The 26,502-nt window shown below is 46.1% G+C and overlaps 1 long non-coding RNA gene across 4 annotated transcripts in view; it reads left to right on the top strand.

The window, feature by feature from the left end:
• Window positions 1-26,502, top strand: part of LOC129652636 (uncharacterized) — a 343,372-nt gene that overhangs the window by 166,357 nt on the left and 150,513 nt on the right. For all 4 annotated transcript variants that reach the window (XR_008714633.1, XR_008714632.1, XR_008714634.1 and 1 more), the window contains exon 2: window positions 5,193-5,248. This is a non-coding gene — a long non-coding RNA (uncharacterized LOC129652636). The remainder of the gene's footprint in view (window positions 1-5,192; window positions 5,249-26,502) is intronic.

The following is a 26,502-nucleotide window of genomic DNA, read 5'->3' as shown; positions in this document are numbered from 1 at the left end:
TAGTCATATTACTATGTAATTTGACTTGAAATCCATTTAAGAGACATGCATTGAGTGTGGGCAAAGCACTAAGTGGAAAAGAGAGAAGGGAGCTACAAAGAAGCCCCAAGATGTGAACTTTGCTTCCAGACCCTTCCACCCCAGTGATCTTGTGGTTGCCAAAGCCACGGCTTTATTTTTTTTTTTTTTTAACATGGAAAGAGATGAGACAGTCCTTCATGATTAGGCTTAATTCAGCCAGAGACTTTGCCCTTAAAAACAGGCCTGGTTTTTATGTCATCTGCTTTCTGTATAAAAAACCACATTAGTTTATTCATTAAAACCTAGAGTTGATTGTCTGGTCCTTGGAATAGACAGGTTATTTGATTTTTTTTTTTTTAACTTAAGAAAAAAATGAATGTGGTATTTGTATAGGGCCTGCTCCGCTAGGTACCATGCTGAGCTCTGAGGGGATGGTGCTGGGCAGAGTCCCGATCCCTGCCCTTGGGGAACCTGCAGTGTGGGACTCACTCAACAAAGTGTCCCAGACGGTACTTGATTACAGACCTGAGATGTGCCACAAGGGAAATCTCCGGTAAACAGCCAGAGGAGCTCACTTGGTCTGGCAGTTCGGGGCTTCTCTGAGGAGATGGTGTTTAAGCCGAGAGTGGGGCAGGATGGCTTTGGATTAGGCAGCCAAGGGGAGAGCAAACCAGTTTCCAGGCAGAGGACCAGCGTATCCAGGGTCTCAGGTTGGGAAGAAGAGGACCTAAAAGGAAGCCAGTGTGCAGAGAGCAGAGACTGGGGGTAGATGGATGTACTGAGAAACCACGTATTGCAGAAACTGGGCCCTAGAAGCAGCCTTTCAGGGCTGCTTGTGGACTTTGGATTTGACCTTCAAAGGAATAGGGAGCTGTCAAAGGGTTTTAGACGGGGGAGATGATTTCATGAGTATTATTTAAAATTCCCTCTAGCTTCTGGATAGTGAGAGGATTGGAGTAGAGGATGGGGGATACCAGTTAGGAGATGACTTCAGGCGTCCAGGTGAGACATGGTAGTGGCTTGGTAAGGGTAGAGGCGCTGGAGAGGAAGAAAACCACTTTAAGAGGTGTCTGCTTAGGAGGTAGGACAGACAGGGCCTGGTAACTCACTGCCTGTGGGTAGTAAGGCACAGGGGGTGCCAAGGCAGCCCCCCAGGCTTCTGGTGGGGCCACTGCTAGGTGGTAGCACCATTTACTGTGATTGAATGTGCTGGAAGAAAGCTAAAAAAAAAAAAAAAAGCTCAAAGCAAAACACTAGGAGACTCTTAGGTCACAAGAAAGAGTCTAACACTGACCAAGAAGTGGGGAAAGGACAGCAAACTTACAATCCCCCAAAGCCTAAGTGCAAATGGCCAAGAAATAGACAAGATACTCAGCTGGTATTCAAAAGCTGCAGATTAAAATAACGAGGCTACATTTACCTATCACACTGACAGTGGTAAAAGAGCACCCTAATGCCCAATGTTGTCGAGAGTACGAGGAACTGGCATGCTGGTATACTGCTGGTAGAAGTTGCAAGTGATATGTGTCTTGGGTGTGTTGGTGAGTGTGGGGAAATTATGATTTTTTACTGTTAAAAAATATCCTGTAAGTACTTAACCACACAAAGATATATGTGCAGAGATATTATTTATAGCAGTGAAAAATTGCAAACATCCCAGATGTCCATACGTTGGAAATTAATTACACATCTATGTAATTGTTTAAAAAGTAGATTAAAAATAGTGTGTATAAAGTGATCCATTGTGTAAACTCTCTGGATGTGTATCTATGTGAATAGCTGTGCATGTGGGTACATATACCAAGTGGTTTAGAAGGAAATCTAAAATCATATTGCTAGTGATAGATGAGTTTTTACTGTATTTGGGTAAATAGAGAAAATGATACTTTAAAGGAAGAGAAGACAATAACTTTAGTGTATGTAGTTAAAGTGTTGCTATAAGGAAACCATGGAAGGGAGTAACTAATTCTGACAGGGGGTGGTGGAAGCAGGCTTCACAGAAGCGGTGTCACTGGACTGAGAATGAATAATCAGGCCTACATTTGTTTCCCGGTTCCTACACAGCTTCGTAGCTCATATTCAGAAGAAATAGGGAACTCCCCAGAAAGAAAAAAACTGAACCGGTTCTGCAAACCTTTCTGTTTGTTTGCTCCCTGGTCATAAAAAATTCATGCCAATTAATTTAAAACCTGATGACAGGGAATGGCAGCTTAAAGACTCAACAACAGCTTCGATCGGTGTCCGATACAATCACTGTGCCGCAGTCTCCCACCTCCCCAGGCTCGGTTGGATTTTATCCTCGTTTGCAGCAGCAATGGCATTCCTGGATCCTTTGTCATCAGCTCTATTTCCTTGGTTACTATCATGGATCTTTGAATAAGGAATTGCTTTCACTTCACATGTTCTAAACTTGGTTTTAGAAATTATGCAGCTTCCTACCAGAGGGTCCTTTTGGGAGCTTAAATATGCCTTGATAGGTCTAGTTACTTTGTGGAAAAACTGGTGACCCAACAGAACAGGATGACCCTGCCTTGGTTTGCAAACAGAACTTAATTGGTGGCCTTATGACATGGAATTGAAAACGTGGGGTCTGAGGAAGGCCAGCAGGGAAACTGAATACACCCACAGAGCCCAGGGTCAGGAGTAGGCCGTGAGGGCCCCAGTCCTGGGGTCCTTCAGTTACCAGCTGTGTGACCTCCAACAGCTTTCCTGACACATAATGAGCATCAGGTGTTTTTCCTGTTTCAGCTTTGAAACAGGATGGTCTTAGATTCCAAGGTCTGGCCGCAGCAAAGTGAGGGAATTGAAAACAGCCTTCCCAACATAAGGCAGGAATCCTGCTGGGAGGAGGGTAGACATGGATAAGCATTTAAAATTTCAAACATCAATTATTTTAATGACAATTAGAAAAGAGTATGGGCTTCCCTGGTGGCTCAGAGAGTTAGAAATCAGCCCACAATGTGGAAGACCCAGGTTCGATCCCTGGGTCAGGAAGATCCCCTGGAATAGGAAATGACAACCCACTCCAGTATTCTTGCCTGGAGAATTCCATGGGCAGAGAAACTTGGAGGGCTACAGTCTACAGATTTGCAAGAAGTCAGACACGGCTAAGCGACTAACATATTCACACACACACACACAGAAAAAAATATATAAACAGTGCACCAAACCTGTGACTGCATAGGTATTTGTACAAAGCATGATTGTGATTTCCCTTAAATTGTTAACAACTTTCTTTTTTGCAATTATAGAATCCATCCTAATAGAAAGGTGGTCTTCCATTGGGCTATAGAGAAAAGACGAAGAAACAAAGAACTCAGAAACATTTAAAAAAAATTGTTTTGGAGTATAATTGATTTACCATGTTGTGTTAAGTTTCAGGTGTACAGCAAAGTGGATCTGTTACACATATACACATAGACACTCTTTCTTATACTCTTTTCCTATATAGAGGAGCCTGATGGGCTGCAGTCCATGGGGTCATAAAGAGTTGGGCATGACTGAGCGACTAACACTTACTTAGCGTGAGAAGCTTTTTTAAAAAATCCATTAAACATAGAGTTAAGTAAAATAGGTGAATTGATTTGGAAAGATTAGTATGTGGTAGTAGAGTGAGACACCGATGTGGTAAAAATCGAGAAATGGTTCCAACGTGACTGCAGCAGGCCTTGGACAGATGGCCAAACCTCCCTGCGTTACCGTTCTCTCACCTGTACTATCTCCCAGGGTGGTTATGAGGATCATAAGATAATATCCATAGACATCACTGGCTCACTAGCTGTCACGTAGTAGGGACTCAAATATATGAGTTTCTTTCCCTTTTCCTTAGCCTCACCTTTCTAGGTTGAAAGTGATCTCTGAGGGATCACTGCGCCTTTCAATGCAGGGGGCTTGGGTCAGTCCCTGGTCTGGGAACTAAGACCCACATGCACTGCAGCGTGGCCAAAAAGAATAAAATAACAATGAAAGTGATCTCTGAGATTGGCCAGACTGGCTCCCTTACTTTCCATGTGATGTAATTGAAGCCCGATTGGGGAAAGACCAGCTCCTAAAGTCACATGCTCCTGACTCCACTGGTCTCAGACGTGTGCAATGCCTGGCAGATGTGATCACAGGCCTGAAAGGTCTTTGGGAAACACAAAAGGCATGGGAATGCAAATGAGTTCATTGCACAGGCCGCAGTCATGGTGGTGGGGAAGGGGTAGTCATGATCTGCATGGTCCTTTCCAGGGTAGTACATCTTCATAGCCCCTGCTTTGCAAAATGATAAACTCTGTAATGATAAACTCTATACCAACAAAGGTCCATATAGTAGAATGTATGGTTTTTCCCATCATCATGTATGGATGTGAGAGTTGGAAATCATAAAGAAAGCCGAACACCGAAGAATTGATGCATTTGAACTGTGGTGTTGGAGAAGACTCTTGAGAGTCCCTTGAACTACAAGGAGATCCAGCCAGTCCATCCTAAAGGAAATCAGTCCTGAATATTCATTGGAAGAACTGATGCTGAAGCTGAAACTCCAATACTTTGGCCACCTGATGCGAAGAACTGACTCATTGGCAAAGATTGTGATGCTGGGAAAGATTGAAGGCAGGAGGAGAAGGGGATGACAGAGGACGAGATGGTTGGGTGGCATCACCAACTTGATGGACATGAGTTTGAGTAAGCTCCGGGAGTGGACAGGGAAGCCTTGCATGCTGTAGTCCATGGGGTCATAACGAGTTGGACACCCCTGAGTGACTGAACTGAACTGAACTGAAACTCTCTGTAGAGAGGGAAAAAATCTGGAAAAATACCCCCAGATGTTGGGAGTGTATTAATATAGTAGCATTTTTCTTTGCTCTGTTTCTCCTGGTATTCATGATTGCTTGCATTTTGATATCTATGAAAAATAAAAATAAGTGCCAAAAATATTAGAAAGCTGAGTTTTCTGTACTGCAAGTTGGGAGATGTTGATGCACTTCTTAGCCTGTAACTATTATCACACTTCATTTTTTGACTATCACACTTCAGTTTTGAAATTCTCCTCCAGCTCCTAATCATTAGCAACTTCCCCAGTTACATGGGATCATACGTGGTTTGTAACCAATATTGTGTATAAAAACCTGTGATGCCTTTTAGTCCAGTGGTCTCAAGGGATTAATTGTGATCATCTTCTTGTTTTGCAGATGGAAAAACTGAGAATCAGAGAGGGCTAGTGATCTCTTGGATACCTGGTCAGTAGGTAAGTGATAATGCTGAAAGCGAGCCTGAAATAAGGTCTATGTCTAGTCTCCGTGATTCAATCTCTGCAGGCCCGTCTCCCCAATCTTGCGATTTTTCTGATTTGCGCAGTTCAAGCTAGGAAATAAGATGAGTTGTTCTGAGGCATTTGGGTATTATCTGCGCTTGTGGTTTCTGTTTGTCCCCACTGTTGAGTTGGAATGTTTAACAAGTAGCTGTATGAAGGCTTCTTAAGCGTCTCCTGGCCCATCCTGGGAATGACAGTGATCTTGGGTGGCCTTGGCCTGCAGTGGCTTGAAGCAGGGTTTCAGTTCCGACCAGAGATCGAGGTCGGGCCACGGCATTGAGAGCGCTGAATCCTAGCCACTAGGGCAGCAGGGACTGTGGCCCATCAGCTGGGTAGAAATGAATTTCCGCATGGAGATGGAAAGCAGTGAGGCAAGTAAAGTCTTTATTAGAAGGAGCAAGAGGATGGTGCATGTGGACAGATACACAGGCGGGCTCAGAGAGAGATTTGCTGAGCTGCGCCCTGGTGGTGGTTTGAATCACTTTTATGGGGCATGTCTTCCTGGTTTCCTTTGGCCCATCATTTTGCTTCGCCTGGTCCTGAGTCTGCATTTGGTGTGTCTCAGGGTCCTCCCCTGTGTGTGTGCCCATCTCTTAACCAAGATGGATTCTAGCAAAGAGGCTTATGAGCATTTGATATCACTTACTCTGAGGTGATACCCCCTCTCTTTCGACCTCCAAGGAGCCTTTCTGCACACATGTAGTTGGGAAGGTCTCCTTGATCTCGGGAATGAGGAGTATGTGGTCTTTTATCTGGGCGGGGCCCAGCCTCCTCCATCCTCCTCCTTTTATGGAGTTTCTGCTATTGAGGAGTTTTTGTCCACAGGGGAGAAGCTGTGCAGCCTGGAGCCCACCCGTCTCCTGCCTCAGTAGGGTGGGTTAAAACCTGGCCCCTGCTGTGTGCCTAATGGAACATCACTGCCCCTTCTTCAACACACCCAAGAGTTTGGTTTGTGGAGAACAGAGAGCCTTGCACTAGGGGCGTCAGGAGTCGGGGTTCCTGTCACACAGCGAGCTGCTCTGTGACCTTGAACAAGCCACTTAACTCAGGGATACATTCTTTTTCAGACTGTTTTTTTCCCCAGAATGTGTGTTGCCGGCCTCTGTGCCAGGCACTGAGGCTAACAAGATAAATACAACACAAAGCTTTGCCCGGGAGGCACTCACAGCCCAATTTATGAGCTCCTCCATTTCCTCATTACTGTCTGATCATGAGAATTTCTAACATCTGCTTTGGAGTTTATAATCTCCAGGGCATTTTGTGATCTTCCCCGAAACACCATAAGATGGAAAGAAGTTGTTATTGCCATTTTGCCAAGGAGAAAACTACAGCTTAGAGGGTTGGCCATACAGTGAGTGAGGCTTAGAGCTGCCCTTGAATCTACATATACTAGCTCCCAAGCAGGGACTAAAATGTTGGGGAGATCAGCAACCAGAAGGAACCTACCCTGGTGGAGAGATACTTCAGTGCAAGGAGTACTTCCCTGCATCTAACTGGATATTCCAGAAACCAATGTCTTCTCTGATTGAGAGTGAGTCAGCCTTGGGCTCTAGGTCTGCTGATAATCAGGGGAAGATATGCTGTACTCCCAGAGTCGCCTCCTTCAGGAGACTGCGATTCAGCATATCAGAGCGAGCCCACCATGGTCCAGAGGGGCGCAGCACCCCCTCTTCTGCGGGACCGTCCTGAGTGCTGTTGCCTCCCACCAAAGCTTAATGATCCTGGGAGCTTCTGCTTTTGCAGAGTTGCCTGGCCTCGGGCAAGACATGGAGACTTGATAGAAATTCGAGGCTGTGCTGTTTGTTTGTGGGCATGACAGCTTCTAGAGCTGGAAGCTCTTGGACTCCCTCACAGTCTGGAATTTCAGAGAGTGCGTGAATCACCTCAGAGACTGGGCCTGGCTTTTCTGTTTCACAGTGTGTGTGTGCATTGTGAATTGTGGCCATCTTTGATGAAGACGTATGTGTGTGATGTCTGGGAGCTGCAGGATTTGTGGCGAATGTGTGTGTGCCTGTGTGGGGCATGGGGTTCCTAAGGAACATGTGTGCGCATGTGTGTGTGTGCACGGGTGTATGTGTTTTAATCTCTAGGAAGCAATTCTCATATGAAAAAAAGAAAACACTTACGGGTGTAATTTTTCAACAGGACTCAGAAATGGGCTTTTAATAAGCATCATTAAACTCTTTGATTACAAGGGGAGGCCAGCATGCTTTCATCCTGGCTTAGATCACACAGCTCTCCCTGGCTCTGTTCTTGGGGGTCAGATGAAAACTCCTACTATTCATACTGGTCTCTCCAAAGCACCCCCTCCCCTCTCTTGCCCTCCCCGGCCCCTGCCCCTACCCTGTGCTTTCTGATCTCTCCGCTTGGACCTTGACGCAGACAGGGCTGGTGTCAGGACTGACAGATGATAGCCGCGGGTACGCCTGGAATCTGAGCGTCCCGTGTCTTGCCCTGTCCCAGCAGGCAACTTTAGAGTCTTTGTTTAGGAGGTGCTCTGAGGCCAGAGATCCGGGGCCCCTTCCTTCCCCCCAGGGTCACTTACAGCCACTGCCACCCAGCAGGACTGTGAGTGCGTACAGACCCTTTCCTGCATGGATTGGGTTTCCCCTCGTCTGACACGGGAGGATGAGAAGCTGTGCTGAAAGACAGGTTTCTCTCTGAACTGAAAGCACTCTGCCAGGTCTCCAAAGGAGGCTGGTTCCCAGAGCGATTATCTTTCCTGAACCGAGAGCAAGGTGCTCTGTTGACAGGAAGCCCGGTAGGTTTAGCAACAGGCTTATCAGGCTGGGCTGCAGGAATGTTCATTCATGTCAACAGGTCTGGGTTTGTGCAATTCTGTTCTGCGACTGGTATGTTCTGATTTGCCCGGGTCCTTCTCAGAGGCAGTGCCCCCCATAGGGTGTGGAGTTCTGCTTCAGTTGTCTTTGTTCACCCCACGGGACCCAGCCCAGAGGTACCTGGCCTGGGGCTGAGTGTGCAGTGTTTGTGGTCTACATAGAAGCCACTGGCTCCAGGCAGCAGACTGGTCCTGGGTGGGGTATTCATGCCTCAATTAATATATCAGGTCCTCATTAGAGTTCTCTTACTGCACCAACTACTCATTTTCTCTGTGCCTTGGTTGGTCTTGGAGGGTCTGCCCTATCTGAAATGCTCTATCAAGTTCTTATAGGGTCTTGGGCCTCCCTGGTGGCTGAGATGGTACAGAATCTGCCTGAAATGTGAGTAGACCTGGGTTCAATCTCTGGGTTGGGAAGATCCTCTGAAATAGGGAATGGCTACCCACTCTAGTATTCTTGCCTGAAAAATCCCATGGGCAGTGGAACCTGATGGTCTTCCTTCCATGGGGTGGCAGAATCAGACATGACTGAGCAACTAAAACCACACCCACACACACACATTGAGTTCTTATCAGCAGCTTTTTTGCAGTGGCCAACCTCTGGTCCCTAAGGCCCTAGTCATTGGCTCAAAACTGGTTTCAAACCAGACAAACCACTGAACATTAAAGTCCTGCTACACCTCCCAGGTGGGTGTGCTGCCTTGACCTTGAGGCTGACCCAGCCAGCCTTCCAGGGCTGTGGCCACAGCCATTCAGTGTCAGTTCTCCAAATACCCTCAGTCATTGCTTTCAGGGACATCCATTTTATTAAGAACCTGCTATGCAAAGCTCTGTGATAACATATTTGATATAGTTTTCTAATTTTATACCCATTTTCCAGATGGGATAACTAAGTTTCAAAGACATTAACATACCTGTTATATATAAGTAGTCAGTGATCATGCTAGGACTTGAACCCAGGTGTTTGGATTAGAAAACAGAAACTCTGCATTTCTGTAAAGCATATAGCATACAGTGGCTAGCAGAAAATAGTTGTCACATATTAGTGATACTTCTTTTAAAAGTAATTTTTTTGATAAAGCATTCATCACATTGTACCCTAATTGATGGTTCTTCTGTGGTCCTCTCCCACTGGACTGTGAGTTTCTTGAGAAGAGAAACTGGAGCCCCAGCCTCTAGCAAAGTACAGGATTTAGAGCAACTGATCAATAAATTTTTGAATGATTAACAATAGTCAGAATATCTCCTTGTGCTGGTTGTTGGCTATGTGCCAGGCGAAGTGCCAAGTGCTCTGTATGTATATTATTTTGTTTAATTCTTAAAATAACCCTGTGAGATAGATGCTGTTATTGTAATATTCATAATAAAGAAAGTATAGGCTCGCAGAGCTTTGGGTAACCTTTCTAGGTTGCACCGTTGCTAAGTGGCAGAGCTGGGAATGGGACCCTGGCCGACTGCCACCTGTGATGTCGTGTCTCGTCCAGATGCTCTGGCCTTCCAGGGATGTCCCAGCATCCCTCACAGCCGTAACCGATGCCCAGGGCTCCTCCAGTGGCTTCCTGTGAAGCTGTCACTCAAATCCAGCGCCTGTTCATCCGAATCTGTGTGAGCTCTCCATCCAGAAGAGGCAAAGCTGGTGAAGGCTGGGGGGGCCACAGTCACATGTGAAAGACAGCGTGAAGAGCCACGAATAAAATAGACAAGAAAGGGTTTCCTTCCTGGAGAGTAAACCATCTGATTTATAAGACACAAGCAGGGGCAAAGTCGACATCAAAAGGTACAAGCTTCTGAGAACAGTGGTGAAGTGATTCAGCAGCGTTTTCTGGGGGCATCTCTTAGGCTCGGCAAGGAGGCTGCTGCAGACTCCTGGTGGGGGGTGAGGTCAGGCGAGGGGAAAGGCCTCGGTGCCTTGATCCCTGGGGAGGGCCTTCCCTTCTGAGACCTTCCCACAAGACCTCATGAACCGATGATTTATTTCATCATGGGGAGTTCATCTTATGCAAGCCGAAGAAATGGTACTCCGCCTTCATTGCCACAAGATAAATGACCCTTTGTGACTCTGTTCAGAGGGGAGCAGGAGCATGTGCTTTTAGTGAATGTGAAGGAGTGGGGAGAAGGATTTGAGCTGGGAAAGAAAGGGGACTGCAGTAACCCCGGAGGCTGCCTGGGTGGGACTAGGATTCTGACTAGTCCCACTCGACGAGGGCCCACTTGGCATGAATCCAGGCATGTTCTGTGTCCTGGGACTCCAGGGAGGTACACTGGTGCCTCATCTAAATGCTACGACAGAACAGCTACCTTGGGAGACCACACGTGAACACTCCCTGGCCAAGAGAAAAGTAAGCAGTGTGATGACATGGTGACGCACCAGTTAAAGCCTTCATGGACATGGCTTTGGGTGGCTGCGGGCTTCGCTCTTCTGAAGCCTGGCCCTGTGCACCCCGAAAGCAGTGGCGATACCAGCTCTTGCAGCTGGGTCTTGAGGGAACTTGGTCTTTCCCCCACGGCAATGATTTTTAACCATGCTCTGCAGAGCCCTGGGGCTTTAGTGGAATCCTCTCTGAGATTTCCTCTGGAGACAGGCAGACGATTCCCTGTTGGCTTCTGGAAGCCCGCCTTGCTCATCCTCCTCTCTCTGTTTGCTCACTGGGCTTCCTTGTTGCCAAGACCGGTTTCGGCTGGGTGCACTCTGTGACCGCGCCATTTGTTTACGGCCAACATTTGCTCTCATTGGCCATTGTGTCTGTTCGGATTGGTTGCTGTCTATGCCATATCCATCGTTAGATATTTTGAATGTCACTCCTGCTTGTAAGCGTCCCTTTTGTTCAGAGCCAGAATGCCCATACCAGCTGCATCCCAACAGGGACACGTGGTGCCAGCCACCAGCCTATGAACCATAGGCTTCACAGAACCAAGACAGTTTTGCTCTCTTTGAGAAGTGCTTGGCTGAGCTTCCTCATTCATCCTAGGGCCACAGAGTCACCTGAATGTCACCAGCCCACATGCCCACGTGAGGCTTGACGATTCATCTAACCCTGCCCACGGCCACCAGAGCAGAAGCCCTGGTTTTGCTGCCATTGCAGACCTGGGAGCAGGAGCTGGGCTTTTTCATCCCAGGCCCTGGCAGATAGCAGGCTTTACTGCCTGCCTGTGGATATGATTCCCAGATCCACTCAGCTGTGCCTTTCCGAACAGGCTGCTTTCTCAAACGAGCAGGATGTGCCAACTTTTCTGGCAGAATTCCTTATGAACGTTTGTTCTTTCCTTTCCCCTTGTCTTGGGGGAAAAAAAAAAGAAAGGCAAATGAAATGGCAGAAGAAATGTTCAATAAAAGTGCATGCATTTGAGTTGCAGGCAGACCACAATTTATATCTAGGCTCTGCTCCTGATTAGCTGTTTGACCTTGGGGAACTGGCTCAATCTTCTGGCCTCAGTTTCCTTATGTGTAAGGTGGGAATGTTGGGAAAAAATGACAAGTACATTACCATGTGCCTGGCAGGGTTTTAAGCATTTCCCTGACCCCCTGCGGTAGGGAACCCTATCCTCTCCTCATCTTTCAGATGAGGAAATTGAAGTGCATAGTGATGGAGTGACTTTTCCAAGGTCACACAGCTAAATGGCGAAGCCCATACTCAAACCTAGGTGGTCTGGCTACAGGGTCTACACTCCAGACTTCTCCAGCTCTCTCTCAGGGCTGTGTGAGAACCGAGTAGCTCCCAAGTAACGTGACTGGAGTTGAAGATGCTCTTTTTACAAGCTCATTTTCTACTCTTGTTCTGTGTCCAAGAGAAATAGAAGAAAAGAAATCTTTCCTCTCACCGAGTACTACTCTGCTGGGTTCTTCACTGTACGCTTTGTATGTGTTATCTTATTTAAATGTACTGTTTCCCTTTTTATTAATAATATTGTTCCAGGTGTACAGATGAGGGGACAATAGAATGAGCAGCCCTGACAGGTAGTGAGCTCCCCATCAAGGGAATGATACAAAGAGGAACAAGATGGCCTTTGTCAGGGCTGTGGTGGGGATTCTAGCCTTGGATTTTGGGATTTTTCTTTACAAGGTACTCTTCATTGCTTGGTCCAGGATCTGATCAGTTCCCTGGGTTTTGTGAAAAAAGAGTGGATCAGAGGAAGTCCCTTGAGCTGTTTCCAGTGCTTCAGTGTCTTCTAGAAATTATACACCGACCCTAAGCGAGCAGCAGAGGCCAGCGAAGCAGTTTCTGCCTGTGTCTGGAATTTATTTGTTTGGGAATTAAGAAACCCAGATTCTAGTATAAGCTCTGCAGTTCTTTGGAAAATCATTTAACCTCTCTGTACCTTTTGTTCAAAAGAGATATAATAACTTTAAAGAGTTTCTATGTCTAAAGAGTAACACATGCATAAAAGTTGAAAGTGTCATACCAATAAGATTTATTAGCATATATAGTCCCTCTTCCTGGTAACAACTTCAATCTTTAAATATTCCAAAAAGTGAGTCAAGGGAAATGCTGTTTCTTCTAGGGCTAGAGCCCAGGAGGAAGAGAGACTGAAAAATGAGAGAAATATAGCCAACTCATCATTTTTAGTTTAGAGAGCCTCCAAGCCTAAAGCAGAACCTCTAACATAGGTAAAAGAGGAAAGAATGGAGAACTTACCTTTGCGTTTCCTTGCAAACAAAGGGAAAAGGGAAAGCTGATGGGTTATGTGTTCTCAGTGGCGAACACTGAGTCTTTGTTGAGGAGTAAGGAAGCACAGATGACAAGCTATTAGCTAGGCAGAGAGAGGCAGAGCTTGTGCAGGAGTGGCATGTATATAATGTATTAACTTGGCTTCTGGAACCAGACTCTGTAACAGAGATTTGTGTGCAGAAAGTTTACTGGGCTTGCCTTCGGGGTCAACACCTGTCCAGGAGTAAGGGAAGTGAGACTGGATCAAGGGAGGAATTGGATGGCTTCCCTGGTGGCTCAGATGGTAAAGAATCCACCTGCAATGCCAGAGACCTGGGTTCAATCCCTGGGTTGGGAAGATCCCCTGGAGAAGGGAAAGGCTACCCACTCGAGTATTCTGGCCTGGAGAATTCCATGGACTGTAGAGTCCACAGGGTCTCAAAGAGTCAAACACGACTGAGCGACTTTCACTTTCACTTTCATGTCACAGCAGAGGCATCAGCCGATCCCCCAGGGAGCTCTGGAGCTGGGACAGTCCTTCAGTGCCCTGCACTGAGTCAAGAGGAGTTGGCCTTACTGCCCTCAGCAGCAGCAGCAGCTGGGCAGGATACCTGGGTGAGGCAGCTCCCTTGGGCAGAGGACCGTCCCTGGAGTGGGACTCTGCTGAGACCTGTCAGCAGGCAGGACCAACAATGCCCAGGGCTGGGGAACTGAGTGCCTCGTCCCGAGAGCTCCTTTGAGCAGCACATCACAGCATCCTCTGCACATGGCGTGCAGGCAGCCCTTTCCTTACATCCCACTACACATCACTCATTCAAACAGTTCAGATGTGGCCTCAGAATTTTTGCAGATACTGTACTCTGGATAAATGTTATCAACCAATTGGAATTGGCTTGTGTGAAGGAACCCGTGGCTCCCTTTGGCCCCTCCATCCGTAGGAGACATTCAGTGATGGCGTAGTAATGAGCCTTGTGTCATGATTGCTCTTTCAAGATTGGACAGTAGGCAAACCTTAGACAAGTTCCCTGAAATGATGAGTGGAAAATGTGATTTTTAAAACATGTTTTCATGTTATTCCCTTTGACCCCATTCCATTTATTTGAGCTCCGCCTTCCCTGGGGCCTCAGACAGTAGAGAATCTGCCTGCCAATGCAGGAGACCTGGATTTGATCTTTGAGTCGGGAAGATCCCCTGGAGGAGGAAATGGCAACCCACTGCAGTATTCTTGCCTGGAGAATTCCATGGACAGAGGGGCCTGGTGGGCTACAGTCCATGGGGTTGCAGAGTCAGATATGACTGAGCGACAAGTATTTTTATTTTGTTTTTCTTTTATTAAATGCAGTTTTCCCCATGATTCTTTTCCTTTTCTTCTCTTTCTCTTTTTAAGTTTGTTTAAATTATTATTATTATTATTTTTTTTGGAGAAGGCGATGGCACCCCACCCCAGTACTTTGCCTGGAAAATACCATGGATGGAGAAGCCTGGTAGGCTGCAGTCCATGGGGTCGCTAGGAGTCAGACATGACTGAGCGACTTCACTTTCACTTTTCACTTTCACACATTGGAGAGGGAAATGGCAACCCACTCCAATGTTCTTGCCTGGAGAATCCCAGGAACGGGGCAGCCTGGTGGCTGCTGTCTATGGGGTCGCACAGAGTCGGACACGACTGAAGCAACTTAGCAGCAAATTATTTTTTACTACATACTCTCTTGTCATCTCATCCTTTTTTATTTTGACTATCATCCACTTCAGATATCACTTCTTCACCCAGGTCACTTGCCAAACCTGTCTATCCGATTCACTTCTCTAGTATCCAGAACAACAATAAATGATATCCATGCTTAGCCCATGAATAAACAGATGCTTGGAGAGGTTAAGATATTTTTTGAAGATGAGACATCTTTCAAGAGACTGGGGGTGTGCTTTTTCTTAGGTCTGTTAACTCCCAAAGTCTGTGTCCTCTTTTCTCCCCCTATGAGATGTTTGTCAAGGTGATCTCTGGATGACTCCAGGTTCTCCTATTTGAGTCTCGACTGGCTGAGAATTCTACAGACTTCAGTTGTTAATCCTGTTGGTCATTCCAAACCGTTGCAGAATGAGGGGAGCCACCCTGCACCACTGGGTGGGTGGTGACCCTTCTGCTTTCCCTGAACAGGGTAACTGTAGACTGCTGGGGGCAGCCTGGCCTCTGGGTCCACTAGCTATCCATGTCATTGAATTACAGAGATGCTCCAATGGTGGGGAGCTTTTGGGATTATAAACTCACTGTCAGGGTCGATGGGATGTGGCTGACGCTGAAGCCAACAAATGACTTGTTTTGACTCTTGATAAATGAGACTTCAGTCGGTCCAGCTGGCCACCTGCCGAAAGCCTGGCAGCATCACCGAGGATCCAGGTGGGTCTGAACGCTTATGCTCTGATCTGTCATCCGCCTTCATGGAAGATGCATTTGGTAAAGGAAGATTTTTTTTGCTTTTAACTGAGAGCTGGTTCCATCAGAACTGAAAGGCTGTGGTTAAAGAGCACCTGCAGAGGCTCCTATTCTGTGCCAGGTTTGAAGCTAAACCCTTGGAGATACAAAACTGAAACCTGTGTCCCCATCCCCTCACCCTTAATATGTAGGCTGGTGTTTTTAACGACTGTGTGGATGGAAGATGCGGGCCCCCTACCACCTCCCGATGCTGTAAGGCTACTGGGCTCTTACAGTCTGTTGCTTGATTCTGCCCTCCGACCTAGAGACCGCGACTTCTTTGTGCAGGGAGGACCTTACCATCCTCAGAGTGAGTGGAAAGAGAGTCTGACTTGAGCCCTCACTCCTCTCTATGATACAGGTTTTCTGTGTGATCTTGGACCAGGCATTTGACCTCTCTGGGCCTCAGTGTTACCTCCATGTCATTGTAGAACGTAGCCATAATGCCTCAAGTGTTGGGGAAGCGCCTTGTATAGTGCCATGTACACAGTAGGTGCTCAATAATGATATCATGTTTTCCTTCCTCACCCCCACTTCCTTAGCAAGATCAGTGGAGAAGTTTTTCTGGACACTGATGACCTCTAGAGCAGGAGAGTTTCCTCCAGCAATGCTTCCAGTCTGCACTGGATGATCCAGGGTTGAAGGGATCTTTGATCTCCTTCTGATATCCTTTCTCACTGCACCCCAAGGGAGCAGGGCACACCTTCACTGCCTCCTACCAGCCCTGACTTGCAGAGAACTCCTTCATTTTCCGATTCCTCACCACCACCCCAATATTCCTTCCGAGTGGGATGTCACCGAGATTGCTCAGAAGACAAAGTAGTGATGGCAAGAGGAAGGGGTCCGTGTGCCAGGAGCTGGCTCTATGAAAACAGAACACTTTTTTGCCCTCTCTAAGACTTAAGTCTTCTTGTTTATAATGTAGGGTAATAATACTTCCTTTGCGGGCACTGCCTGAGGATGGCATGTGATAACACACATGAGAGCAGGTTTTGAAACACACACGTGATTTGTGGTTATGGATGGCGTCTTTCCTCATGAGTTTCCACCTCTTGGTCTGGCCCTTTCACCAACAGCTCCCAGTACAAGTTGCCAAATTATCTGGACTACGCAGATAACTCTCCAACAATCTGTTTGTGATCCTTCTCAAAGAACTTGTTTTAGTTATTTATGCCTATTGACATGTCTAAACTCCAGGATATTTAAGAGCAAGGTCTGGTCTTAATTCGTCTTTATCTCCAGGAAGTAACAGATCGTGTCATCACTGTTTGAAGAAATGAAAGTTGATGAACACTGGGTATCTGTTACATATCCGCCCTGGGCATGTAAGGTCTCATGTAATCCTGCAGCAACTCTAGGAGGCTGATACTATTCCACTCTTGAGAAGAGGAAATTGAGGCCCAGAGAGGTGAAGCCACTTACTCAAGAGTGCACAGCCAGTAACTAGCAGAGTAGGGACACCACCTTCAGAGCCCTAGACTCCAAGGCTAGTCCTCTCTATGCTGAGCTTGCATATTCACTCTCTCTCTCCTTTCCATATTTTACTACACAAACATCTAAAACAACAATAACAGGAAAAAAATAAAATTACCTTCCATTTCCCCACTTGTAGCAAGTCAGCTGTTTTCATTTTTCCACATCCCTGCTGTCCCTTTTTTGCATATATTCTTTTTTAATACCAGCATTATTAAGGTAGAATTCACATGCCATTAAATTCACCCTTTTAAGTTGTACAATTCAGTTCTTATAGAATATTTACAGGGTTGTATAACCATCACCACTCTCTCATTTTAAAATGTTTTATTACCCCCAAAAGAAACCTCATCCTCATTACTAGTCACTCCCCATTCTCTGCTCCCCCCGACACCTAGCCCCTGGCAACAGTTAATCTACTTTCTCTCTCTAGCCATTGCCTATTATAGACACTTATACAAGTAGAACCATATAATATGTTGCCTTTGTGTCTGGTTGATTGTACTTAGCATACCATTTTCAAGATTCATCCATGTACCAGTACTTCATACCTTTCTATGGCTAATAATACACACACACACACCTCATTTTGTTTATTTGTTGGTTGATGGATATTTGGGTTATTTCTACTTTTTTGCTATTATAAGTAATGGTGCTATGAACATTTGTGTACAACATATATTTTTAGTTCTTTGGGTTACATGCCTGTAAATCACATTGCTAGGTCATACTCTATGAGAAGTGTATTCAGGAACTGCCAGTTCGTTTTCAAAAGTAACTATACCATTTTACAATCCCACCAGCAAAGTATGAAGTTCCCAATTTTTTCACATCCTTTCCAATCCTTTTCATTCTCTCTCTCTCTTTTTTTAGCCATCATCCAGGATTTGAAGTGATATCTCATTGTGCTTGATTTATGGACTCTCAATTCTATTTGGTTAATCTGTGTATCTATTCTGATGCCAATATCAACCTTTGATGCTTTGATTACTGTGACTTCAGAATAAGTTTTGAAATTTTAAAAAGTGTATGTCCTTCAACTGTGTTCTTTTAAAAAACTACTTTGGATATTCTGTGTCTCTTGCATTTGTATATGAATTTTAGAATCCACTTGCCAATTTTTTTTTTTTAAGTTACCTGGGTTTTCAATAGGGAATGCATTGAATCTGTAAATCAGTTTGGGAGTATTGCCATCTAAATGATATTGGTAGCTCAGGAAGTAAAGAATCTGCCTTCAATGCAGAAGAACCAGGTTCAAAGACCTAGGTTTAATCCCTAGGTTGGGAAGATCCCCTGGGGGAGGGCATAGTAACCCATTCCAGTATTCCTGCCTGGAGAATCCCATGGACAGAGGAGCCTGGTGGGCTACAGTTCATAGGGTTGCACAGAGTCAGACACAACTGAAGCTACTTAGCACACACACGGCACCTAAATGATATTAAGTCTTCCAATTCATAAACGTGGTATATCTCTCCTTTTCTGTGGTATTTTGTAATATTCAATATTATTATGCATATGATATATAAAGAATTCTTGCACTTAATAAGAAGTCTTTAACTTTAAAAAATCTATTCCTATTTTATTCTTTTTGATGTTGTTTCAAATAGAATTATTTTCTTGATTTCATTTTTTGACTGCTCATAGCTAGTATATAGAAAACAAATGATTTTTGTACATTGATCTTATATCCTGCAAAAAGAACTTGTTTATTAGTTCTAACAGTTTTTGTGCGTTTATTAGGATTTTCTATATATGGTATTTTGTCATCTATAAGTAGAGAGAGTTTTATTTTTTCCCGTCCCTAAACTGGATGCTTTTTTTTTTTTTTCTTGACAAATTTCCCTGATTAGATCCTCCAGTACAATACTGAATAGAAGTGGTGAGAACATATACCTTGTCTTGTTTCTAATCAGAGGGGAAATATTTTCAACCTTTCACCATTAGGTATGATATTAGCTGCAAGATCTTCAAAGATAGTCTTTGTCAGGTTGAAGATTCCTTGTATTCATTGTCTGCTGAGTATTTTTGTCATGAAAGGCTGCTGGATTTTGCCAAATGCTTTTCTGTATCTATTGACAGGATTGTGAGATTTTTCTCCTTTATTCTCTGAATGTGGTGTATTACATTGATTGGTTTATGTTAAGCCAACTTTGCATTCTTAGGAAAACCCCACTTGATTATAGTATATAATCGTTTTCATATTTGTTGGGTTCAGTTCAATGGTATTTTATTGAGGAATCTTGTCTGTAATCATAGTTTTTTTTCTTTTTCCTTGTGATATCTTTGACTGATTTTGAGAGTCATGCTGACCTCATAAAATGAGTTGAGAAAGGCTCATCATTCCATGTTTTCCAAGAGTTGATGAAGGATTTGTGTTAATCTTGCCTCTTTTTTTTTCTTTAAAGAATTTAAAAAGTCATGATGAGGACAGAACTTATGACAGCTCGCAGTTATGCCTTCTCCTGTGCTTATGTGGGATGAGTCTATGACCCCAGAAACTTGATGTTAGTTGAAAGCCTGAAAATTTCCCTCTGAGTAGGAGAGTGGGTCTCCTGTCATAATGTCAGCCAAGGCATTCAGTGGGAAATGGGTGGACAGACAGACGTGCCGCCTGCCTTTTTCTTTTTCTTTACTGTCTTAAACATTTCTGCACAAATGGCTGGATGAATACTCCACTGAAGCAAAACCTTTTCCTCTGAAACAGCAGATTGGTCTGTGGACCACATGCTGAATAAGACCCACGCTTATACCATTATCTCCCCTGGAACCGGTCCTTGTCCTCCTAGAAAATCAAAATGTCCACACACATTATTAATAGCCTGGCATCCAGGTTAACAAAAGAGTTGAGTGTTTATTTCTGTAGCTTTTTAAGATGTGAAAGTGAGGAAAGACTACTCCTGATCGAATGCTTGGGACAAGAATCAAGAGTCTGAGACTTCACTATGCTGTAGGGCAGATGATGATGATGTTCAATCCCTGAGCTTTTCTAAAGATAAAACACTCTGAATGGTGGTCATTCAATCATGCCTTCAGTCACCTCGTTAATTCATTCCGCAATTCCATACTGAACTCCTTTTCAATGCCAGGCCCTGTGCTGAACTGTCAGGACACACAGATGAAAATGAATTTCAATTCCAGGGGAATACCCAGTCTGGTGGGAAAGATCAGACTCTAAGCAAGCAGTTACTACCATGCATGATCATGATCATAACAGAAGCATAACAGAAGGTCACAGGAATGTAGAGGGCAAAGATACTAGGGGTGTAGAGTGTCAGAGGAGATATGGTCCACAGGGAAGCTGGAAGGATGCGTAGGAATTGGCCTAGTGGAGGCCCAAGAAGAACCAGGAGGTCACTGAGAGCAGTGTCTCCCCTTTCAGAGTCATTCACCAGGGCTCAAAAGAACAGCACTGAAAGATGACTTGGAGAGACCCCACGAGGCAAATCCCAAATCCAAAATGCTTGTGTGCTTTTTGAAGAAGTTGCACTTTATCCTGGAGTGGGAAAGGTCTTCATGACTCTGGACCTTTTCTACACAGCAGGCCACGGGTACCAGAGAAGCGGAGCTGAAACTGCATCTGAGAGTAGCAGTCAGGTCTCGACCTTGGAGAATTGTCCCTGAATGGAAAGAATGCAGGTCTCCTAGAGTCTTTCATCCAGCATCCCCCACCTCCTAGACTTTCTCTTCCCTTCCATGGCCCTAGAAGAACCGTCCCAGCTCACTAGGAGGTCAGACTCAAAATTATTGAATTCTGATCCTGACTCTTGTCTCCAGGCTGGAGTGGATAATACTAAATCACATCACACTTACTGGTAAAATAGGGATATTGATGCCTCCTTCCTATGGTTGTCGTGACAGTGAAATGAAATAAAGATTTTCTAAACATCCTCAGAAATCTCCACTGAAGGCTAGACCAAAGATGTGCCAATCTGTTATGAAAGCAAAGAGCAACATTGTTGAGAGCCAAGGTTCAGACTCCAATGTGCTCTCTGCTCGGCCTTGGACAAATTATCTAGCTCTATGGACCTGCACTTCCTCCCTGTGAAATAGAAATAATCACAGTACCTCCCTTTCAGGATTGCATTGGGAAGGATGTAACAGCCCCTGGTGACATCCCCCAGCACATCAAAGGTGCTGAAGAATTGCCTTTTGAATCTGAATGTGAACAGGAAGCTCTGCTCCTCCTGGAGGCTTCTGGAGGGCTGGGCACACATCTCCCTTATTGGCTCTGTGTGCAGAGCCTAATATATAACCGTGCTCGGCATATGAAGACACTTCAGTGTTTCTGCAGTTGGATTTACTTCCTCCTCTCAATCCAGGTTTCTGTCCAATTGAAAAAAGAACTGACTGTGACCTTTAGGAAATACAACTAAATCGATAAAACAAAAGGGATTTTTAAATCATCTCATTTTATACATTTATTTTGGTGAGTGGACTAAGCAGGTATTGGTCAATTTGGGGCTTCCTTAAGGGAGAAGAGAGAGCTCGCTGCCCCTGCTTCCACGGACCCAGTGTGGCTGCCCCAGTTTCTCCAGCCAAACGGCAGCGCAGTATCTCTTGTGCATTGAAGAGTTAGGAAGTTTAACCTGAGAGAGATGTGTCTTTAATGATGTTTCATACCCAGGGGCCTCTGGAGAAGAGAGCTTTGGGAAAGGTAAATGGGACAGGAGGCTGCAGGAGCCACCTGCCAAGGGGCAAGGGTGTGGAGGGATGGGAATTACAGCCTCGACTGTGCCCCGGGGGAGGGCATGCGTGGTTGCAGCATCCGGAGAAGCGGGCTGAGTACAGTCTGTGCCCTAGACCTGCTCCTATCTCCAGTCTGGTCTCCATACTTGGCATTCCCTGTTTCTTCTGTCCCCCACCCCCAGATGAGGCGGGGGCTGGCTACAGTTCAGTTCAGTTCAGTCGCTCTGTCATGTCCGACTCTTTACGACCCCATGAATTGCAGCACGCTAGGCCTCCCGGTCCATCACCAACTCCGGGAGTTCACTCAAACTCACGTCCATCGAGTCGGTGATGCCATCCAGCCATCTCATCCTCTGTTGTTCCCTTCTCCTGCCCACAGTCCCTCCCAGCATCAGTCTTTTCCTGTAGGGCTAGCTACAGCCCTCAATAAAGCCCATAATCAAGCCTGGCAGCAATGGTACCCACCACCCTGAGTCCTCAGCAGTGTCACTTACTGAGTGCTGGGCTCTTGGATGAGGGAGACAGGGCTCCCCCGACTCCACCCAGAATTGCTCACTGTTGGGGGTCAGCCGCAAAGGAATGAAGAAATGTCTTCAGGATCCCTGTGGGGGCTGCAGTGAATCTGTACAGAGGAAGGGGGTGGGGGAAGGACAGTGAAAGCTGTGGAAGAGCAGGGGATATTTGATATGCATCTTGAAGGATGGGCGTTCACCACACAGAGGAGGAAGCAGAGGATATTCCTGGAGGAGGGCAAGTTTGCACAAAGGCTCTGAGACCTGATGGACCTGGAGAAGTGGAGAGAAGTTTGTTGAAACAGGAGCAGCGAGTGAAGGGCAGACATGCTGTGGAGGGCATTTCTGCCTGGTTAGGAAGCATCCTGTGGGCTGGACTGTAATGAACTTGGGCTTGATTCTCTGGGAAGTGGGGAGGTGAGGTATACAGACCATGAGAGAACAGCCTGAAATAGCCCTGAAGTTATACACTAATCATCTATGAAGCACTACCAAGTGCCCCCACCTTGCTGGGCTCAGGGGATCTAAGAGAACAGAAGCAGACTTGGCTGAGGAGGTTCATTCTCTAGCTCCCTGCCTGCTGCTATCTCTTAACACCATCTGATCTTAACCCCTGTCGCGCTCATAAGATGTTAAGCATCCTCAAATCTGCCCTTCATCTTCTGCCTGGAGCACTCACTCCAAGATCTTCTGGCCAGAGGTGATGAGGAAACAGCTTTGAAAATGAACCTACTGAGACTTTGGAGGGGCGGGGGGTTCCCTCTGGAGCTGATGCTCCAGTCCCTAAGGTGGCAGACTTTAGCCTGGAGGGACCACCCTCCCTGGCTCCAATAACAAGGTCTCTGGACCCTTGGAGGGCTGAACCACAGTTGAATGCCTGTGTGCCTGGAAATTCTGCAGGTGGAGACGTGTGTGCACGGGTCTGCTGTGCTGGCGTGTGTGTCTGGGCCCACGTAGGTGCTTGTTGGATGCATCTGTGTTCCTGGACCCCATGCGCTTGTCTGGGTCCATGCACATTGGCAAGCCTGTGCAATTTCCCTTCAGGCTCTGTTTGTTTCTGTGAGGATGCGGAGCCCCTGTCTCACCTCGGAAACGATCCTGTTGTTTGTGATTTCCCGATGGTGACAGTGTCACTGCGCCCGCCTGTCACTTGTGCACACACACGCACACACACAGCCAGCAGCGCTCTGGAGGCGCTGGCTCTGGGAATCCCTGAGAGACTGCCATGGGCCACTTGAGTGACTCACTAATGGGCTTCTTTCCTTCCTCGGAGAAGTGGGTCCAGGAAACGTTTCTGGAAATTAAATTTCAGTATTGGTTTAACTTCAGTAAAATACAACGAAGATGAAGTAGCAAGGATTTGGGAACTTCCTCTGACTCTGCTAGGTGGAAAAGCTTCTCCAGTATCGGAGTCTGGGAAGAGAATCCTTCCATGAGGTTCTGGGGAGCTTTCAAGCAGGTCCTGGTTTTGGTCCTGAACCTTCTGTCAAAATGCTGATGCTGAGACCAAGTGCCCTAAAGGTTGCATTTCTGCAGATGCCAGAGAGTTATCCAGCAGTTATGAGTCAATTTATCCTACCATTCTCGTTTTACCAGTGGAGACAAGAGCTTATAACTTTGTTTCTAGCCTCAGCCATCTTCATAGACTCCTTTCTTGGTGAATGGCATTTTCATTTTCTCAGGCATCACCAGCTCCTAAATCTCCCTGCTTTAAACCCTTGCTGGAACAAGGTGAGAAAAGAAGCAATCGAATGAAATCAATACCTACTGTTCCCCCACCCATGTGTTACAGTCGCTCATGTACTCTCTCTAGTCTGCCTTCTATTTCTCTTCTCCGAGTGTGTCTGAGACTCCAAGAGGACCTCATTTGTGTTAATGCTGCCTGAGACAGAGTTTGCTTTTCTTGGTCTCTTTTACTTTGTCAAGAGGCATCATTGGACAGTGAGCTGAAGTCTTGTAGGAAGGTGTTTTGGGGGGCCTCCTGGTCAATAACATATTCAGTTTGGCCTTGGCCCCTGCCTCATCCCCCCAACCCCTTGCTCTTTTCAGACTGCATTTCTGAGCAGGGATGGTGATAGTTCAGTTCAGTTCAGTCGCTCGGTCATGTCTGACTCTTTGCAACCCCATGAACAGCAGCTCGCCAGGCCTCCCTGTCCATCACCAACTCCCAGAGTTTACCCAAACTCATGTCCATTGAGTCAGTGATACCATCCAAGCATCTCATCCTCTGTCATCCCCTTCTCCTCCTGCCCCCAATCTTTCCCAGCATCAGGGTCTTTTCAAATGAGTCAACTCTTCGCATGAGGTGGCCAAAGTATTGGAGTTTCAGCTTCAGCATCAGTCCTTCCAAAGAACATCCAGGACTGATCTCCTTTAGGATGGACTGGTTGGATCTCCTTGCAGTCCAAGGGACTCTCAAGAGTCTTCTCCAACACCACAATTGAAAAGCATCAATTCTTTGGCGCTCAGCTTTCTTTATAGTCCAACTCTCACATCCATACATGACCACAGGAAAACCCATAGCCTTGACTAGATGAACCTTTGTTGGCAAAGTAATGTCTCTGCTTTTGAATATGCTATCTAGGTTGGTCATAACTTTCCTTCCAAGGAGTAAGCATCTTTTAATTTCATGGCTGCAGTCACCATCTGCAGTGCTTTTGGAGCCCCGAAAAATAAAGTCTGACACTGTTTCCACAGTTTCCCCATCTATTTGCCATGAAGTGATGGGACCAGATGCCAAGATCTTAATTTTCTGAATGTTGAGCTTTAAGCCAACTTTTCCACTCTCCTCTTTCACTTTCATCAAGAGGCTTTTTAGTTCCTCTTCACGTTCTGCCATAAGGGTGGTGTCATCTGCATATCTGAGGTTATTGATATTTTTCCCGGCAATCTTGATTCCAGTTTATGCTTCTTCCAGCCCAGCGTTTCTCATGATGTACTCTGCATATAAGTTAAATAAGCAGGGTGACAATATACAGCCTTGATGTACTCCTTTTCCTATTTGGAACCAGTCTGTTGTTCCATGTCCAGTTCTTACTGTTGCTTCCTGACCTGCATATAGGTTTCTCAAGAGGCAGGTCAGGTGGTCTGGTATTCCTATAGCTTTCAGAATTTTCCACAGTTTATTGTGATCCACATAGTCAAAGGGTTTGGCATAGTTAATAAAGCAGAAATAGATGTTTTTCTGGAACTCTTGCTTTTTCGATGATCCAGCGGATTTTGGCAATTTGATCTCTGGTTCCTCTGCCTTTTCTAAAACCATCTGGAAGTTCATGGTTCACGTATTGCTAAAGCCTGGCTTGGAGAATTTTGAGCATTACTTTGCTAATGTGTGAGATGAGTGCAATTGTGTGGTAGTTTGAGCATTCTTTGGCATTGCCTTTCTTTGAGATTGGAATGAAAACGGGCCATCAAAATAAAGAAGACCCTCTTCCCTGCCACAAAATGCAACACAGACTCCAAAGGCCAGGACTTAGAGCGCCTTTGGTGTCCCTTTCCTGCACCCCTCTTTTCCAGATGGTAAGCTGAGGTTCAGAGAGGCTTAACCAGTTCCTCCTGGTTGGCCTAATGGAGACAGTCCTAGAATCCAAGTCCCTTGACTCCAAAGTCATCAGTTTACTTCTCTGACCCCAATTACAGACCACACAGAGGGAGCCCACCATACTATTTTCAGAAGATTTTCTGCCAGAGTTGAAGCCTGTAGTCCTGACAGTGTGATCAAAAGCCCAGGCTTTGCAGTTCCGAAGACACGGGTTCACTTCTCATCTTTACCTTGAGCAGCTGTTATTCACAGGGCCGGTTACCTACGCTTCTTTGAGCCTCAAGGACCTCATCTGTAAGATCGGGACAACAGCCGTTCTACCCTCTCATAGGGCTGTTGTGAAGATTCGAGGAGATGCCATATTTGCAGTCCTTAGCAGCGCCCCTGGCTCAGGTAAATGATCAACAATTGTTAGTGCCCCCTCCATCTGGAAGCTGACAAATTCAATTAACCAGAACCGCCCCCCCACCCCCTCTTCCCAAGCCTCCCTGTTCACAGACTCATAAATCTTGTGTTGGAACGGAGCTACATAAATCATCTGGCGCGGGGAGGGGGGGGGGCGGGGCAGTTACTGGAGCCCTCACTGGATTTGGCTCAGTGTGGTCCCCAGTCTTTTGCTGGCTCAGCCTGCCTTACTGTAAGCAGCAGAATTCCCACCAGCACAGCCAAAAAAAAGGGGAATAATGCTATCAGTGGATTCCACAAACGTGCTAATATTAGCTGGGCAGGAGGAGAGGGGATGTGCCTATATTTAGAATCTGTGTCTTCAGCCCTTTCCCGAAGCAGCAGAGGTTGGGGGGGGGGGGTGGTGTGGGGAGGAGTGTTTGCAGCCAGCTGACCCCACAAGGCAGGCAGAGCCACAGGGCTGGTTCTCCCTTCATCTCTCCTTGGGAAGTAGGGGGAGCAGGGCCGGTGGGGAGGGCGGACGACCCCAGAGGGTCCCCCACAGAGCAGCACGGAGTGTGATACTGAGGTCCCATCAGGACCCCAGAGTGACTGGAACTGGGAAGTGGAGTCAGAC

The sequence above is a fragment of the Bubalus kerabau genome, chromosome 5 (assembly GCF_029407905.1).
Source record: "Bubalus kerabau isolate K-KA32 ecotype Philippines breed swamp buffalo chromosome 5, PCC_UOA_SB_1v2, whole genome shotgun sequence".
Lineage (NCBI taxonomy): Eukaryota > Metazoa > Chordata > Mammalia > Artiodactyla > Bovidae > Bubalus > Bubalus kerabau.
The sequence above is the reverse complement of the archived record's forward strand: the minus strand, read 5'-3'. Positions and strand labels throughout refer to the sequence as shown.